This window comes from Mercurialis annua, linkage group LG3 (assembly GCF_937616625.2).
Source record: "Mercurialis annua linkage group LG3, ddMerAnnu1.2, whole genome shotgun sequence".
NCBI lineage: Eukaryota > Viridiplantae > Streptophyta > Magnoliopsida > Malpighiales > Euphorbiaceae > Mercurialis > Mercurialis annua.
The window spans coordinates 71,433,504-71,450,026 of NC_065572.1; positions in this window are offsets into that span (position 1 = coordinate 71,433,504).

A 16,523-nucleotide genomic window follows, 5' to 3' on the forward strand; every position below is an offset into this window, starting at 1 on the left:
TGGGATAATGAATTTGAAATTATTTTTGTTTGATAATTGAATTGTAGAAATGAAAAACCGAAAAGATCCAAGGCGGTTGGGGTTGGCGAATATCTTTAGCAATGGCTGCAGTACCAACTTCAATCTTAACATTAGGTGCATTTTAGAGAAAATTAATTAGTAGCAAGTATAGAAGAAGCCTTATCAATTTCTCTAAAGGTCGGTTATCTTTTCCTTTTCTTTTTCTTTTGAAAAAATAGAGAATTTTATAACAACACTAAAATGGTATTACAAATTTAAGCGAATCGCTTCTCAATTTCTCTAAAAGTCGGTTATCTTTCTTGAGTGTGCATGCTTAATTTGTATGGTAAATTTGTAACTATAAGTCGAAAAACTATTTGAATACAATAGTTGAGTCACGCTATTCGTGCACAGCATTTATAATATTATATTATTAATAAAATTAAACAAATATTTAATATTTATATTTTATACCATCACTAATATCTTTTTTTATGGATAATATCTTAAATTATCGTATAAAATAACATAACACAATTATTGTGTATAGTAGTTACTCCTATAAATGTAATGCAAACTTTATATTAGGTCTAGCATTCAATGTGTACTGAACTAGGGCTGTATAAAAACTGAACCAAATTCAGAAATCAAATCGAACCGAAATACAATGCAATTGCAATTAAATCGCAAAAAGTACAATGTTAACAAAATATAGAATTTAATTTTGGTGGCATTTGATAAAATCTTAAAATTAAATGCTAAAATTTGAATGGTTCATTTTAAGCACTGGTTATAATAAATGTATGCCTTTTTAATTATTAAAATAACTAATATATTTGATAACTATAACAAATATTAAAAATCATAACAATGATTGCTTTTTCCTACCTAACTAAATATATTGAGTTTAAACTATTAAATATATAAATAAATAATAAATGAAAAAAACTTGCCATAAATATAAATATAAATAGGTGTTATAAATTTGGATTGCATATATCGAAACTTATTCTTTCAATTAAGTTTTCTTAAAATACCATATGTTACATGTATTTTACAAAAATAGCTGTTTATGACTAACAATTACTAATTTTTTTCATATTAATTAGTTCAATTATTCACAATTAAAATTAATAAAATATTATTAAAATAAAAGGAATTTGTTTCTGAGATCAGTTTAAAAATGTGAGGAAAGATTAATTAGTATGTGATGAGTGCAAATAAAAGTTACCAAATACTACATAATTAATCTATTAATGTTAATTTAAATAAATCTTGAGGCATAAGGGAAGCACAAACTTAGAATCCATTCAGATTTTCAAAATAAATTAGGTGTGAGCAATTTTTCTAGTAATTTACAAAACCAAAAAGGAGAAGGATGGGAAATAATATCCAAAACCAAAAAGAAAAAGGATGGGAAATATATATATGTATATATAATATGGGCCATATCATCACCTTAAACTAAAAGTTCATAACGAGTTAGTAACCAAAACTAATGGACATCGAGAAGCAGACGGAGACGGCGATCGTATTGGAGGCAGATTCAGAGACACACAAGGGTAACCCCAATTCCGGTGCTCTTCGGGATATACCAGTGATACCAGGGAATAGAGGGTGGTATATCTTGAGTACTTTTGCTGTGAATGCGCTCTCTTTTTCTGCATTACCGCTGATCGTAACACGCTTCCCACAAACAACAACTGTCCCGGGCGGCTTTCTGTTCATACCATGCTTTTGTTTCACGCAATATTTACTCTTGGTTGCACTTTGTTATGCTTATCGTCGCGCCCTTTTCCAAGACGTGCCTAGATCAAGGTGTGAGCTTGGTCGCCTCGCTAAATCTGCAAATCTCTTGATTTCTATAGGTGCTGCTCTACTAGCAGGCCGCTATTTGGTTGATCAACACGAACCTGAACTTGAATTTGTCCTCAGAGTCTTCATAGTAAGTCTCAATGTATATGTACATGCGATGATCAGATTCGTATGCTGCATCTTTCTCGACCTATGCCTGCGTGATTTACTCGTGACTGCGCTTATGCAAATTCTGGCTCTACAATTCAGCAAAACTCATGCATTTATATGCGGTGTTATCATTTTGCATGACTTCTGCTTCTATAAACCAGTCCCTGATATTTATGTGGAGGAGCGGATTGAAGCGGCTGTATTGCGTTTGATGGACTCCATTCATCCTAAGCTTTCACGGATGTAATAGTTTTAGTCGTTTAAGTTATTTATTTCTCACTTTTCATACAACTTTATGTCGTATACTAAGTATCAATCTCTTTCACTCCTATGTTTTTCTTCTAGTTTCACCTACATCATAATGTATTAGTTTCTTTTTATAGAAAGCAAACCAAAATTAAAACATCATTTTAGTAATTGTAGAGTTTATTCAATTCAGTATTAAGGATGTGCAATATTCGGGAATAGCTGGATAAATCGACCGATGAAACGATTTTAATTCGCTTTGGTTTTTAGTTCGTTTATGGATATCAAAATCTAAAAACTTCGGTTATTTCAGTTTGGTTCGGTTTTCATTATGAAATTTAGTCAAACGAATGGACCAATTTCTATGCATAAATCACGTTATGTTTGTACTCTTTTTAAAAATTTCGGTATTATTGTATTTTTTTAGGATTTAGATATTAATTGCATTGAAGTGGTAAATTAATACTAAAATCAACTTATTTTAGTTTTTAGTTTTTAATAAAATTTGGTGATTGTTTACCAAAATTATCGACCATACTGAAATATTGTATTAGTTCGGTTTGGTTCCGTAGGGTTGTGCATACAGTGTTTCGGTTCGGCCAAAAAGTGAGATTATCAAAACCAATTGTTTTTTTTAAGAATTTGAATACCGAACTTTGAGATAAATCATGGTTTGGTTCGGTTTTATCGATATAAACAAATACTTCTTTTAAAAAAATTACTTACAAAAAATTAAAAATAGTAAATTTACAAATCAAATTTAAGTCAAATTGTAATGTTTTATGCATTATAGCATTTAATGTTTTATGCATTTTTTTTTTTTGGTAAGCCCATCCGGTTTCCAAGGTTTCGCCCTGACTAATCCGAATCCGACCCGTGTCGCGCACCTGGCATGGTGGGTGAGTCTTCCAGTGGAAATTTTCTGCATTCACAAGGACTCTAACCCGAGACCTTGCTTAAGCGATACCAAGCCGTTTACCACTTGGACCAACTCCCATCGGTTGTTTTATACATTTTTTTGTTAATCATATAGTGAGACATATTAGTCCATTTCAGGTTCATTACTCTAAATACATATAAAACCTTTATTATTAATAGTATTTTATGCTTCGCTGCTTCAAAAACAATGCATGCATGAAACTTTTTATTGTTTTTTTTTTCATAACATAACTACAGTTTACAATCCATAAAAATTAGGTTGTGTGATTATAATTGCCTCCATGGGGATCATTTTGAGGTCCATAATCTACCATCCCACCCTTCCTTTCTGCATTCAACAACATTTATGAAATGAAAGTTTAGGAACTTGATTAAATAAAACTGAAGCTCGAAGTTCTTACTATAAATAAATTAAAGTTCAGAAATCTGTTATGCTTTTTTACCTAAACGAAACTTATTAATTTCTAGATTAAAATGAGAAAAACTAATTATTTTTTTACCAGATGTTTAATTCACACAATACATGTACAATAATGTTTTGTTACAACAAGTTAAATATTTGTTACATATGATATGACAAACCATCGGTTACATACAGGGGCGGAACTACCCTTAGGCTCGGGTAGGCTCAAGCCCGGGCTGCCGTCGGAAAGTACAATGACCGGGACCTGAGCTTGTTGAAGCCGGAGGAAGCTTGAAGCTTTTCAGCCATGGCTGAAAATAAACAGCAGCCACTGTTGAAGAAGAAGACGGCAAAAACGTCTTTCTATTTTAGGTTTTTATAAAGGACCGAACGAGTTGTCGTTCGGTCTTTTTATTTAAGTTTAATGATGGACAAAACCACGTCGTTTTGTCCTTCATTAAACTTTAAAAAATAATGGCCCCCTTTGCTGTTTTATTCAAACAGCTCAAATGAGACAATTGCTCTGTGATTTGTCCCGTTTCAGCTTCTGCCAAACACAAACAAACATCTCATCAAACCCCACTACCACACCATCAACTAATTAATCCCTTTTTAAATTCTTTATTAAACGTTTAATTAATTTCATTAATTCTTTCACTAAATTTATCAATTTCCTATCCATTCTCTAAAATTTTAATTTAATTTCTATGACCTAATTTTTAAAATTTCTAACTTACTTTTCAAATTTTCCAACTTAATTTTTCTAATTTCAAATTCTCCTCCCAAATCAAACAATCTCCAATTTTGAGTAAATATTTTTCTCTTTAAATCTTATTTGTATAATTAATTTTATTTATATATTATTGTGGAATAACTATATTAATTTAATTTGTTAGGTTGTTAAACTTGATTTACTCAACCAAAATCAAAGAAGTAGATAGACTATAACAAATAAGTATTTTTGGTTATTATCATTTTTATTTTATTGATAAATAATTGATGAATTTTGTTATTTGGATATGTTGTGAATTAAAAAAATAACTAATGAAAATTAATTAAAATAATTTAATTTAGATTATGGATAAATTTATTGTTAGAAGACCAAAAAATGTTAACTCTTGTGATAGAGAAACTAATTTGGGTACAATTTTTTGTGAAAATTAATGACGAGCACATTCTACAACGCCTTCAAGCTATGTAAACGCGAAGAATATAATTGTCTCGCTGCGATCGAAACTAATGTAAGACTATATTAGAATAGTAACTGTTTGTTTCTTTATTAATATAATTTTTATACAAATGAATTTATATATTATTAATTGTATATTATTTAGCCCGGGTTGAAACAAATTCCTGGTTCCGCCACTGGTTACATATGATATGACAAACCATCGGGTTCGAGTCCTTGTGAATAGGGGTGAGTATGGTTCGGTTTGGTTTAGTAAACTCCAAAATCAAACCATATTTTAAGAGAAAATATAAAAACCAAACCACGCCAAATACTTATGTAAAATTTCGGTTCGGTTAACCAAACTTTAGCATCGGTTTCGGTTCGGTTTGGTTAATATAAATTTAGATAAAAATTATATATAATTATACATAATATTTAAAATTATATATAATAATTTTTACTTATATGTGTGTTCATACATGTAGCTATACACACATATTATATTTATATATAAATATTTTAATAAATAAATTTTATATTTATTTGTACATATATAAATATTAATAAAAATAATATTATTATAAACTTCGGTTTTTTGGTCGGTTCGGTTAAACACTAGTTGAAACCAAACCAAAATCAAAAACCATACTTTTTTATAATTTGAAACCAAACCAATCCATTTTAATCGTTTTAACCAAACCAAAATTAATTTCGGGTTGGTTTGGATCGGATTAGTGGATTGGTCCAGTTTTTGCTCACCCCTACTTGTGAATGCAGAAAATTTCCACTGGAAGACTCACCCACCATGTCAGGTGCGCGACACGGGTCGGATCCGGATTAGTCAGGGCGAAGCCTTGGAAACCGGATGGGCTTATAAAAAAAAAATACATCATAAGTTTATTGTATGAATGACGCGATACAATTTTTATAATATATAATTATGAACTTTTTTTTCTGGCGGAACCTTTCAAATTTTTTACAGAAAAAAAAAAACTCTTTTATTTTTAGCTTTCGTCGTGAGCCTCGTCAATTTATAAACATTTAATTATTCTCTCTCTATCCACGTGGCTGTATAATCATTACTCGAGCGAATTTAGAGGAATCAGCAGAAATGTATGTTTTGTGCAGCAGGAGCAAGTCGTGTGGGTTTCAGACGTGTGTATGCACGCGTGACGGTAACATTTGTATCAGTTAATGATTGGAGTTAATCTCGGCCGTGTGATTGCAATATCAGTCTCGAGTGCGGTGCAGATGTGAATGCGTGAGAAAAAAAGCGAGTGGGATGTATGAAATGATAAATAACAGAAAAAAATGGAAAAAGTTTGACAGTGACACACACTGTACACTATAGTGACTAGGTAGAGCCTTGCATTTTATACCTGAAAATCAAACCCATCAACCCAGTTACCCGATTCAAAATTTTACCCCCACAAATTATTTTGAACTACACCGCAAATATTATACTCATATTTATATTTTAAAATCAAGTGATATGTTATTCTATTTTTATTTCCGCCAACTTTATTTTTAATGTTAATAAATTTGGTCAAAAAATTGAACTATAAAATTTTAAGTTTTATTTAGTCTTTAAATTTATTTTAGAACAAATATAAATATAAATTATAAAATTATAAAGTTTCATGGCTTAATAAATTTAATTTATTTAACTTTCACTTTTCTTATTTTTAAGTTCTTAAAATTTTAATTTTTTTTACTTCATTTGGTTTTTAAGCCTAAAAAAATTTGAAAAATAAAAAATAATTTATTTTTTTTAAATAAAATTTTAAGAATTCAATTGATGACATTAACTCATTAAATTTCGTAACAATGTAATATTTATTTATACATATAAAAAAATAAGTTTAAAGACTGTTTGCGTGGAATATTTTAAAACACACGAATCTTTGAATTATAATGTGTTTTGTATGGAAGTATGATTTAAATTGAAATCCAGTTAGAAAAGAGTAAAATTATTAAACTATGCTAAAATTATATTAAATTAATTTGAAGGTTAAAAGGATCAAGTAAAGTCAACACTTGAATGATATTTATATGACCGTTATGAATGATTACATATAAATAAATAATTAAATATGATATTTTAGTTATTAATATATTTATAGACGCCTATTTTCCGAATAGTAAAAGTAATAAGGGACCGAAGCATCCTATAATAATTTTCAGAAAAATCTGTCCGGGTGATGAGTTATTGATTGGCTTACTAGAATAGGCGTAATCAGTAGATATATAGCTGTAAACTGAAAGGGTTAAAACATAATTAGCCGTAAATAGCCCATAAAAATTCAAATAGATTGTAATCTAAGTATAAAAATTGGAGTAATTGTAATGTCTTAAAAGTTTATGGGTCAATTTGCAAGTTTTATTGACTAAAATTATACCATTCCCAAACCCCTAAAATTCCAAAAGTCGTTTTTAATACTTCCGGACACCAAAACTAACCTTTAGCGCCTTTTTACTGGGCTAGCAAGTCTAAATCCGAATTTTAAAGATAGAATCTTACAGTAAATAATTTAAAGATAACTCTAATACTAATAGTTTATCAGTTAACACTTTTTTTGACTTTAAAACAAACTCTAAATAAGTAAATAGTAATCTAAAGCTAAATTAACTTATAAAAAAATTCCAGATTAGTCTTCATTCTTATAAATATTCCTGCTAGCCAGTCTAGCTAGGGATCGGTCTAGAAAGACAAAAAAAAAAAAACCCTAGAAATTATATCCCCCCTCTCTAAGAAAACGTTGAAACCTTCTAACATAAACACACACAAAATCGCTCGATTTTATACCAAAATATATCTAAATATGCTTTGACTTTCCATGGACACAAGCACTGTCCAGATTCGAAGCTGGATTCCGCATCCACTTCGCCAATAAAAATGAGTCAAGGACTCAGAACGGTACCTTTGAGAACTCAGTGCATCTCTTTATTGCTTTTTATCTTTTGTAATTTAAAACTGTTAATTCGACACATTAGAACGCATGCTAGGTTATTCTAGTGCAAATTTTTCTAAAATTATGTTCTTGATATAAAATTGATGTCATTATATTAAACATTGATTCATAAGTCAGTAGTTCATTAATAATAAAATTATCTTAAATAATTAATAGTTTAATAAATAAATATTCTTATTGAAATTAAAATTTTAAATTAGAGTCATACTTAAGTTTATATTTTTTATTTTAATTGAAGCAAATTTTTCTTGTTAAAATTAAACTCTAAAATGATAGTCCTGTTTAATTTTGTTTTCATCATTAAAATTTATAAAATAATCTATCTATAACTGTTTTATAAGTGTGAAAGGGAGAGTCAAAATTACGATAATAGATTTTATTAAGAGTATAATTTAAATTAAATACAAGTTTAAATAAAAAAAATCCAATAGAAAAATAGAAATTGACCGAATTATATTTGGGTTAGGATTCTTAGAAATAAAATTTATCAAGAGTATAAGAGTTTGATTATGATTAATCGTATTAATGTCAATCTTTAAAGTTGATTAAGATGTCAAAAGCATAAGAGCGTGATTATGATTAACCGAATTAATATAAGGGTGGGAATTTTTGCACTCCACTATTCATAATTGCACTCCAATTTTAATTATAAATGACTTTCTTATCCTTTATTAAAAATTATTTATCTTTTTCACACTACTTCTTATAATTAACTATTCTAGCTAGTTTTAGTGCAATTTATTTTGCTTAAAATTCCTTACGTCAGTAATATTTTCAGCAAGAAATTCATAATTAAAAAAAGGCCAAATATCTTAAAAAGGCCAAACCTTTCATAAAAGTTTCGCAAAAGTCCTGACCTTTCAATTTTATCGATTTTGGCCAAAAACAAATTATTTGGTTTCAATTGTGGCCAACTCTCAACACTACTAGAAAACAGGTGTTTAGCGACGGAAATTTCCGTCGCTAAACACCTGAAATCCGTCGCTAATTACAATTAGCGACGGATTACCGACGGACTGCGTCCGTCGGTAAATTTTGGGTCGCTAATTGTAATAGCGACCCAAAACACTGTCTGTCGCCAACTTACCGACGGAATTAAGACAAATTGTATAAAATTCTTCAATATTGAACTTAAATGTGGATATGAAGACATACTCTCTGAAAGGTTCGATTTCAGTGCAATTCAGAAGGATATAGCTTCGGGCAGCATTATATTCAGCATCATCCAGATATCTGTTCCGAGAAGCACCTATAGGTCGCCCTTTCGGTTTGAAAATGGATAATCTGTCGACATCATCATCAACGTCCATTTCGCAAACTTCATTTCTTTGCATCCGACATGGTAGCATCGGATCACCATCCTTGAAATAGAAAGATGCAAATTTCGCTGTTTCCTCTAATAAATATCCGCTGCTGATGCTTCCTTCCACTCTGCCTTTATTCGAGACCTTATTTTTTAGTTTTCTCAGGTATCTGCATAATCAAATAATTAGTTCATGCATGTACCAACCACTCGATCGATGAAATAGAACTGTAGATGTAGTACCTTTCAAACGGATACATCCAACGATACTGAACAGGTCCTGCCATCATAGCTTCGTATGGAAGGTGTACCGGGAGATGTTCCATCGAATTAAAAAAACTCGGTGGAAAAATACGTTCCAACTTGCACAGTATCTTCGGGATATCAAGATCCAATCTCTCAAGATCTGCCTTTTTCAGCGATGTGGCAGTTAATTCTCTGAAGAAGATACTTAGCTCAGTTAAAGGTTCCCACACTTCGGGCGGAAGAAGCTCCCGGAGAGCAATTGGCAAAAGTCGTTGCATGAAGACATGACAGTCATGACTTTTCATGCCCATCATCTTCAAACTGTTTAAATCAACACACCTTGACAAGTTGGACACGTAACCGTCCGGAAACTTTAACTTTTGAATCCATTCGAGCAAAATCTTTTTTAAATCCCTGTCCAAAGCATACAAAGCCTTTGGATATCTACCGGTTTCCTGATCTTGTGCTAGACCGGGACGATCACAAATCTTATTCAGCTCTGCCCTAGATTTTGCCGTGTCTTTCGTCTTACCAGGTACATTGAGTACGGTATTAAAAACGTTGTCAAATACATTTTTCTCAATATGCATGACATCGAGATTATGCCGGATTACATTTGTCTTCCAATACGGTAAATCCCAAAAGATACTCTTTCGATTCCAACCACGGCCTTTAGATAGATCAGCATTCGTAGCCTTAGCATCTGTCTCATAAGCCCTCTTAAACCCCAGACCGTCAACCTCTGCTAATACTTCATCTCCAGTCCTCACACCTCCAAATTTGTGCTTTACTTGTTTGCCTTTTCGAAATTCAGTAACATTCCGACGAAAATGATGGCCCGTAGGTAAAAATTTTCTGTGGCAATCAAACCAGGACTGTTTACCACTATCGGGCAACGTGAATGCCTCGGTATTTTCCATACAATGCGGACATGCCAGTCTTCCTGATGTGCTCCACCCAGACAACATTGAATAAGCGGGAAAGTCATTAATTGTCCACATAAGCGCCGCCCTCATTTGAAAATTCTGCCTCTTTTGAACGTCATACGTCCGAATTCCAGATTCCCACAATTGATTCAACTCCGCTATTAACGGCTGCAGGAATATATCCATCTGGTCTTTTGGATTTCCAGGTCCCGGGACAAGTATTGTCAAAAACATAAACTCATCCTTCATGCACATGCCTGGAGGCAGATTATACGGCGTCACAATGACTGGCCAGGAAGAATATTGTGTTCCAAAACTACCAAATGGTTGAAACCCGTCAGTACATAAGCCTAGTCTGATATTTCTTGTTTCATCAGCAAAATTTGTATGCAACTCACTGAACCGTTTCCACGCCGGAGAGTCAGAAGGATGACACATCTTCTCGTCTTCCATTTCATGTTCAGCGTGCCATGTCATATGTTTAGCCGTGGCTTTGGAAGCGTACAACCTTTGCAGCCTCGGAGTTAAAGGGAAATAAAACATTTTTTTATAAGGAACGTTAGCCCTTCTTTTGGCCGAATTGCTTTTCGTAACAGGTTTCCACCGAGGAAATGTGCAAACTTTGCAGTGGGTTAAATCCTCGTCTGCCCCCCAGTAAATCATACAGTTGTGCAAACAGCACTCAATAACCTCAACCGGCAACCCGAGACCTTTCACCAGCTTCTTGATATTAGCAAAATTTTTCGGCATTTTGTTGTTCTCTGGAAGCAGTTCTTGTAATAAACGGCAGGTGTCGTCAATTAAAGATATCGACCCCTGATGTCGACACTTAATATCCAAAATTTCAACAGATGCGGACAGGGGTGAGTGTCTGCTATTTCCGGGCCATATTTCTTCTTCTGCCGCACTCATCATATCAAAAAACTTCTGAGCTTCTTCATTCGGGGTCTCTTCCTCAAAAACTTCAGGACCAGCAGCATCAATAACCATTCTCTGACCGGAGTTTAAATCTCCCCCTCCCTCATTATAGTAATCGTATTCATTAACCGGCTGCTGAACAACAGGAGGGACATTCACCTCACCGTGGTGAATCCAGACATAGTAATCTGGAACAAACCCAGACTGCAAGACATGTAGTTTCACAACTTCGACATCTCGAAAATTCGTATTTCTACATTTTGTCCTAGAACATGGGCATTTTATCTCTTCTCCATTCATACACTCGGGATGTTGTACAGCAAAATTCACGAACTCTTCAAGATTAGGGAAAAAATCTGGCGGCAGGAAGCCTCTGTCATGCCTCGTATACATCCAGCTGCGGTCTGGATTCATTTCTGGAGGACGTACAATTACGTACTGGTTCATAAGCTCAACATAGCAAAGTCAATGTAATTGACTGCTAAAAGGGTAGGGTCCTATCCCATTCGCAAAACTGGCGCCCCATAATTCGATCACGATATATGCATGAATACGGAAAAAATATTCGGCAGCCTTCCGGCGTCGTTCCCCAGGTGCATTACATAATATAGGGTGTGTAACGCTAATTATATATTCCGTAAGGAATAAGCGTTACACAGCCTATATTAAATAGCCACCCGGAGAACATACGCCAGAAAACTACCGAATATTTTTATACCATATCCATACATATATGTTTTTTCGTGATCAAATTACGCAGACGACGGCAGTTTTACGAACTGTACACACGTACAATCCCGTGTCGTTCAATCGCTTGAACACACGGGACGGGTTTCTACGGCTAGGTAAGATTTTATTCGGTGTGAATAAAATCTTTGTTAAATAAATTTAATTGTTATTCAATTTACTCTAAATACTATAAATTGAATACAAAAATGCAGTAACACTTACTTGTTGAAGAGCAGAACCGCAATAAATAGGAGATAAGCGATGTAAACAAACAACAGCGGCTATGATCAGCGGCTATCAGCAATCTTCAGAAACAAACCTACATTAATAGTTTTGGATCAGATTATAACAATACAAATTAATACTTTATCAAGATACATTTTTTTCAATTTTCTAAGTGATATAATATTTTTAACGAAAATCCGGCAGCATTTCCCCTAAAAATGAGCATCACCCATTTTTCAGGGAAATCCTGCAAGCAAACAATACACATTTCCACATAACCAACACCATTCATCTAAACTGTTTCATATTACAGATAGTATTATATTAATTACAGTTATTATTAACTAAATACGCTAAATTCTCAAAACTAACAAGTAACACAATTAAACGTATATTTACGATTACAATCCAATTCACATAAAACTTAACCAAATTAATCAACTATTAAAAAAATTAACTATTCTATTTACATGCATAGCCTAATTAACTAACATCTAAATAAAATAGTATTAATAAAATAACCTAATTTTACCAAGCAAAATAAAAAACAATTCTTTTCAATTCTTTTCAATTACAAATTTAGTCTACTTTACTAACCTAATTTTAATAGATTTACACAAATATAAAAAGTAACCTAATTTTATATAACTATCATATTATTATAAAAGTTACCAACTTAAATAAAATGTAAATTTAAATAATACCAACCTAATTTAAATAAACTTACAAATTTTAATAAACAATAATTTAATCTAATCTATTAATATCAATTAATCTAATTTAAAAAAACACCTAATCAATTAACAAAACTAATCTAATTTAAACCTAATTTTAATAATATTAACTAATCTAATTTAAACCTAAATTTAATAAAATAAACAAAACTAATTGAATGATTTATACTGACCTGAGACCGGAGAAAGGCAGCGGCACCGGCGGCAGTGGAGGGTGGCCGGAGACCGGAGAAAGGCAGCGGCGCCGGCGGCAGTGGAGGGTGGCCGGCAGCAACTATTTTTTTTGTTAAAATAAATAAAAAAATTAAATAACTAAAACACATTAATAAAACAAATGAAAATTAATAAAACCCCTAAACTAACTTACCGTAGATCAGTAGCACCGGAGAGAAGTGGGGGCGGTGGAGGAGCAGTGGCGCCGGTGAGGAGTGGCGGCAGCAGTACTGGCGCCGGAGAGGAGTGGGGGCAGCCGGAGAGGAGTGGTATCAATGGCGCCGGAATGGGAGCAGAAATCGCCGGAGATGGGAGGAGAAATCGCCAAAATGGAGAAAAGTGAAAGAAGGAAGAAGATGAACTGCTGCTGACTGCGGCGCTGTGATATTAGGTTAAGATTTACCGACGGATTGTGTCCGTCGGTAATCCGTCGGTAAATCTTAAATGAAACGGTGCGTACCGTTTCCAAATGATTTACCGACGGATTGTGTAATCCGTCGGTAATATTACCGACGGATTAATAAGTCCGGTCGCTAACCCCAAAATAAAAAGGCGCCATTTCTTCCCGCCATCAGCCCGCCAAATCCCCGACGGATTACCGACGGAATTTCCGTCGGTAATCGTTTTCCCTCCAAATTGGCGACAGGTTGCCATTCCTGTCGCCAAGTCGGTCGTTAAATGTGGAAATTAGCGACGGAAAGGCATTCCGTCGCTAATTTCCGTCGCAAATGGAAGGATTTCTAGTAGTGCAATTTGATTGCAATTTGCCTATGTGAAGCTTATGTGACGCTTATGTGGCATGCCAAATATTGAAAGGTCGGGACTTTTGTGAAACCAAATAATCCATTTTTGGACAAAATTGACAAAATTGAAAGGTCGGGACTTTTGTGAAACCAAATAATCAGTTTTTGGCCAAAATTGACAAAATTGAAAGGTCAGGACTTTTATGAAACTTTTGTGAAAGGTTTGGCCTTTTTATAACATTTGGCCTTAAAAAAATAGCAATCCAACTTTGATATGAAAAAACTAAATTTAAACAATTAAAAATTGATTTTGTATCGAGTTATCCAAAACTTTTTTATTATTTAGGTATTTTATAAATATTTGTGGTTAAAATATTATTTTACATTTTTGAAATTGTTTTAAAACTTATAATATGTTTAAATTATTCATAAATATATTTGTATAATTTTCTAATGTACAAAAAAATTTGTATAATTATTTAATATATATTTATATTATTTTTTTAATTTGAAGTTTGCTTTCGTATTTTAAACAATGTTGATAGGACAATATTAAATTTTAATAATTTTCTATTTTAATCATTTAAAAAAATAAATTAAATTGTCTAATGTATAATGAGATAGATTATAAATTTATTATTTTAAATTACCAAAGTCAACAAAAAATTCATATACATTTAAGCGTTTTTGTATTAAAAAATTTATGACCCTATTACGGATTCAACTAAACTTAAATATATAGGTGATATATTAATTAATCTCATAAATATAACACTACATATATAAAAGTATGTCTTTCTTAAAAAAATATTAAAAATATTAAATTTTATGATATAAAGCAATATAATATATTATATAGTGTTACATAAAAAATTAAAAAAAAATGAGTATTTTTTATTTTTTTGGTTAATATAATTGGATAAATAAAATCAAAAAGAATAATTTAGATTATTGTAAAGTGAATGCAGACAAGTGAGTTAAGGGCAATAAGGCCATATGTAAATTGAAAAGGTAAACGTGGAGTGCAATTATCAATTTGTGGAGTGCAAAAATCTCCACCCTTAATATAAATCTTTAAAGTTGATTAGGATATGTAATGTTAGTTGTGGTTGAGTTTAAGGGAAAAGATTATTAAACTAATATAAAAATCAAAAGAGTACCACTTTTAGCTTTAATAAAATTTATTATCGTTTTGTGTGTCTCTCCTTTCTACGTACACAATAATTATAGATAGATAGATTATATATTATAGGTAGATAAATAGATTAGGATAAGTAATATATTTAATAACTATAACAAATATTAAAAATCATAAAAATGATTGACTTTTCCTATTCAACTAGATATTGTGAGTTTAAACTACTAAATATATAAATAATAAATTTTTTTTACCATAAATATAAAATTAATTGTAAAATATTATTAAAATAAAAAAAATTGTTACTGATATCAGTTTAAAAATGTGAGGAAAGATTAATTGTTATGTGATAATCATAATTAATCAATCACTGCTAATTTAAATAAATTAAGTGTGAGAGTAATTTACAAAACCAAAAAGGAAAAGGATATCCAAAACCAAAAAGGAAAAGGATATCCAAAACCAAAAAGGAAAAGGATACATATATGTATATATAATATGGCCATACTAAAAGCTAAAAGTTGGTAAGTGGAAAATAAGCTAAATTAAATACTCGAGAGCGGCTGCCGCCGTTGCATATATAATATGGATATCGAGAAGCAGCCGGAGACGGAGACGGAGACGGCGATCCTCTTGGAGGCAGATTCAGAGACATTGGCAGGCCCCAATTCCGGTGAAATTGGTGCTATACCAGTGACACCAGGGAATACAGCGTTGTATACCTTGAGTACTTTTGCTGCGCCTGGAATCGCTTGTTTTGCATATGCGCTGATCATGATACGCTTCCCACAAACAACAACTGTCTTGCGCGGCTTTTTGTTCGTGCTATGCTTTTGGGTCGCGCAGTGTTCACTCATATATGCACTTCGTTATGCTTATTATCGCGGCCTATACGAACATCGCCGAGGGAAACAAGTGCCTAGATCAAGGTGCGAGCTTGGTCGCCTCGGTAAATCTGCATATTTCTTGATTTCTATCGCTACTGCTCTACTAGCACGCCGCTATTTGGTTGATCAACACCAACTTGGATTTGAATTTATACTTGGAGCCTTCACAGTGAGTCTCACTATATATGCACATACGATGATCAGATTGGTATGCTGCATGTTTCTGGACCTATGCCTGCGTGATTTACTCGTGGCTGCGCTTATGCAAATTCTGGCTCAACAGTTCAGCAAAACTCATGCATTTATATGCGGTGCTATCCTTTTGCATGACTTCTGCTTCTATAAACCAGTCCCTGATATTTTTATGGAGGAGCGGATTGACGCCGTTGTATTGCGTTTCATGGACTACATTCAACCTTCTTATTAGCTTTAACGGATGTAATAGTTTTTAGTCATTTAAGTAATTTTTATTTTTCACTTTTCATACAGCTTTATGTCATATACTAAGTATTAATCTCTTTCCCTTCTATATATGTTTTTCTTCTAGTTTCACCTACATCGTAATGTATTAGTTTTTTTAGAACAAAAATTAAAACATAACTTTAGTAACTGTAGAGCTTATTCAGTTAATTATTTCGTGTACAAAGTCACATGGACTATAAATAATTATGCATATTAAAGACAATGAAGCACATATAATTTAGCAGAGAGATAGAAATGTTATGCAACTCTCCCTCAAGGGCTTCAGTCTTTAGGTACAGATCA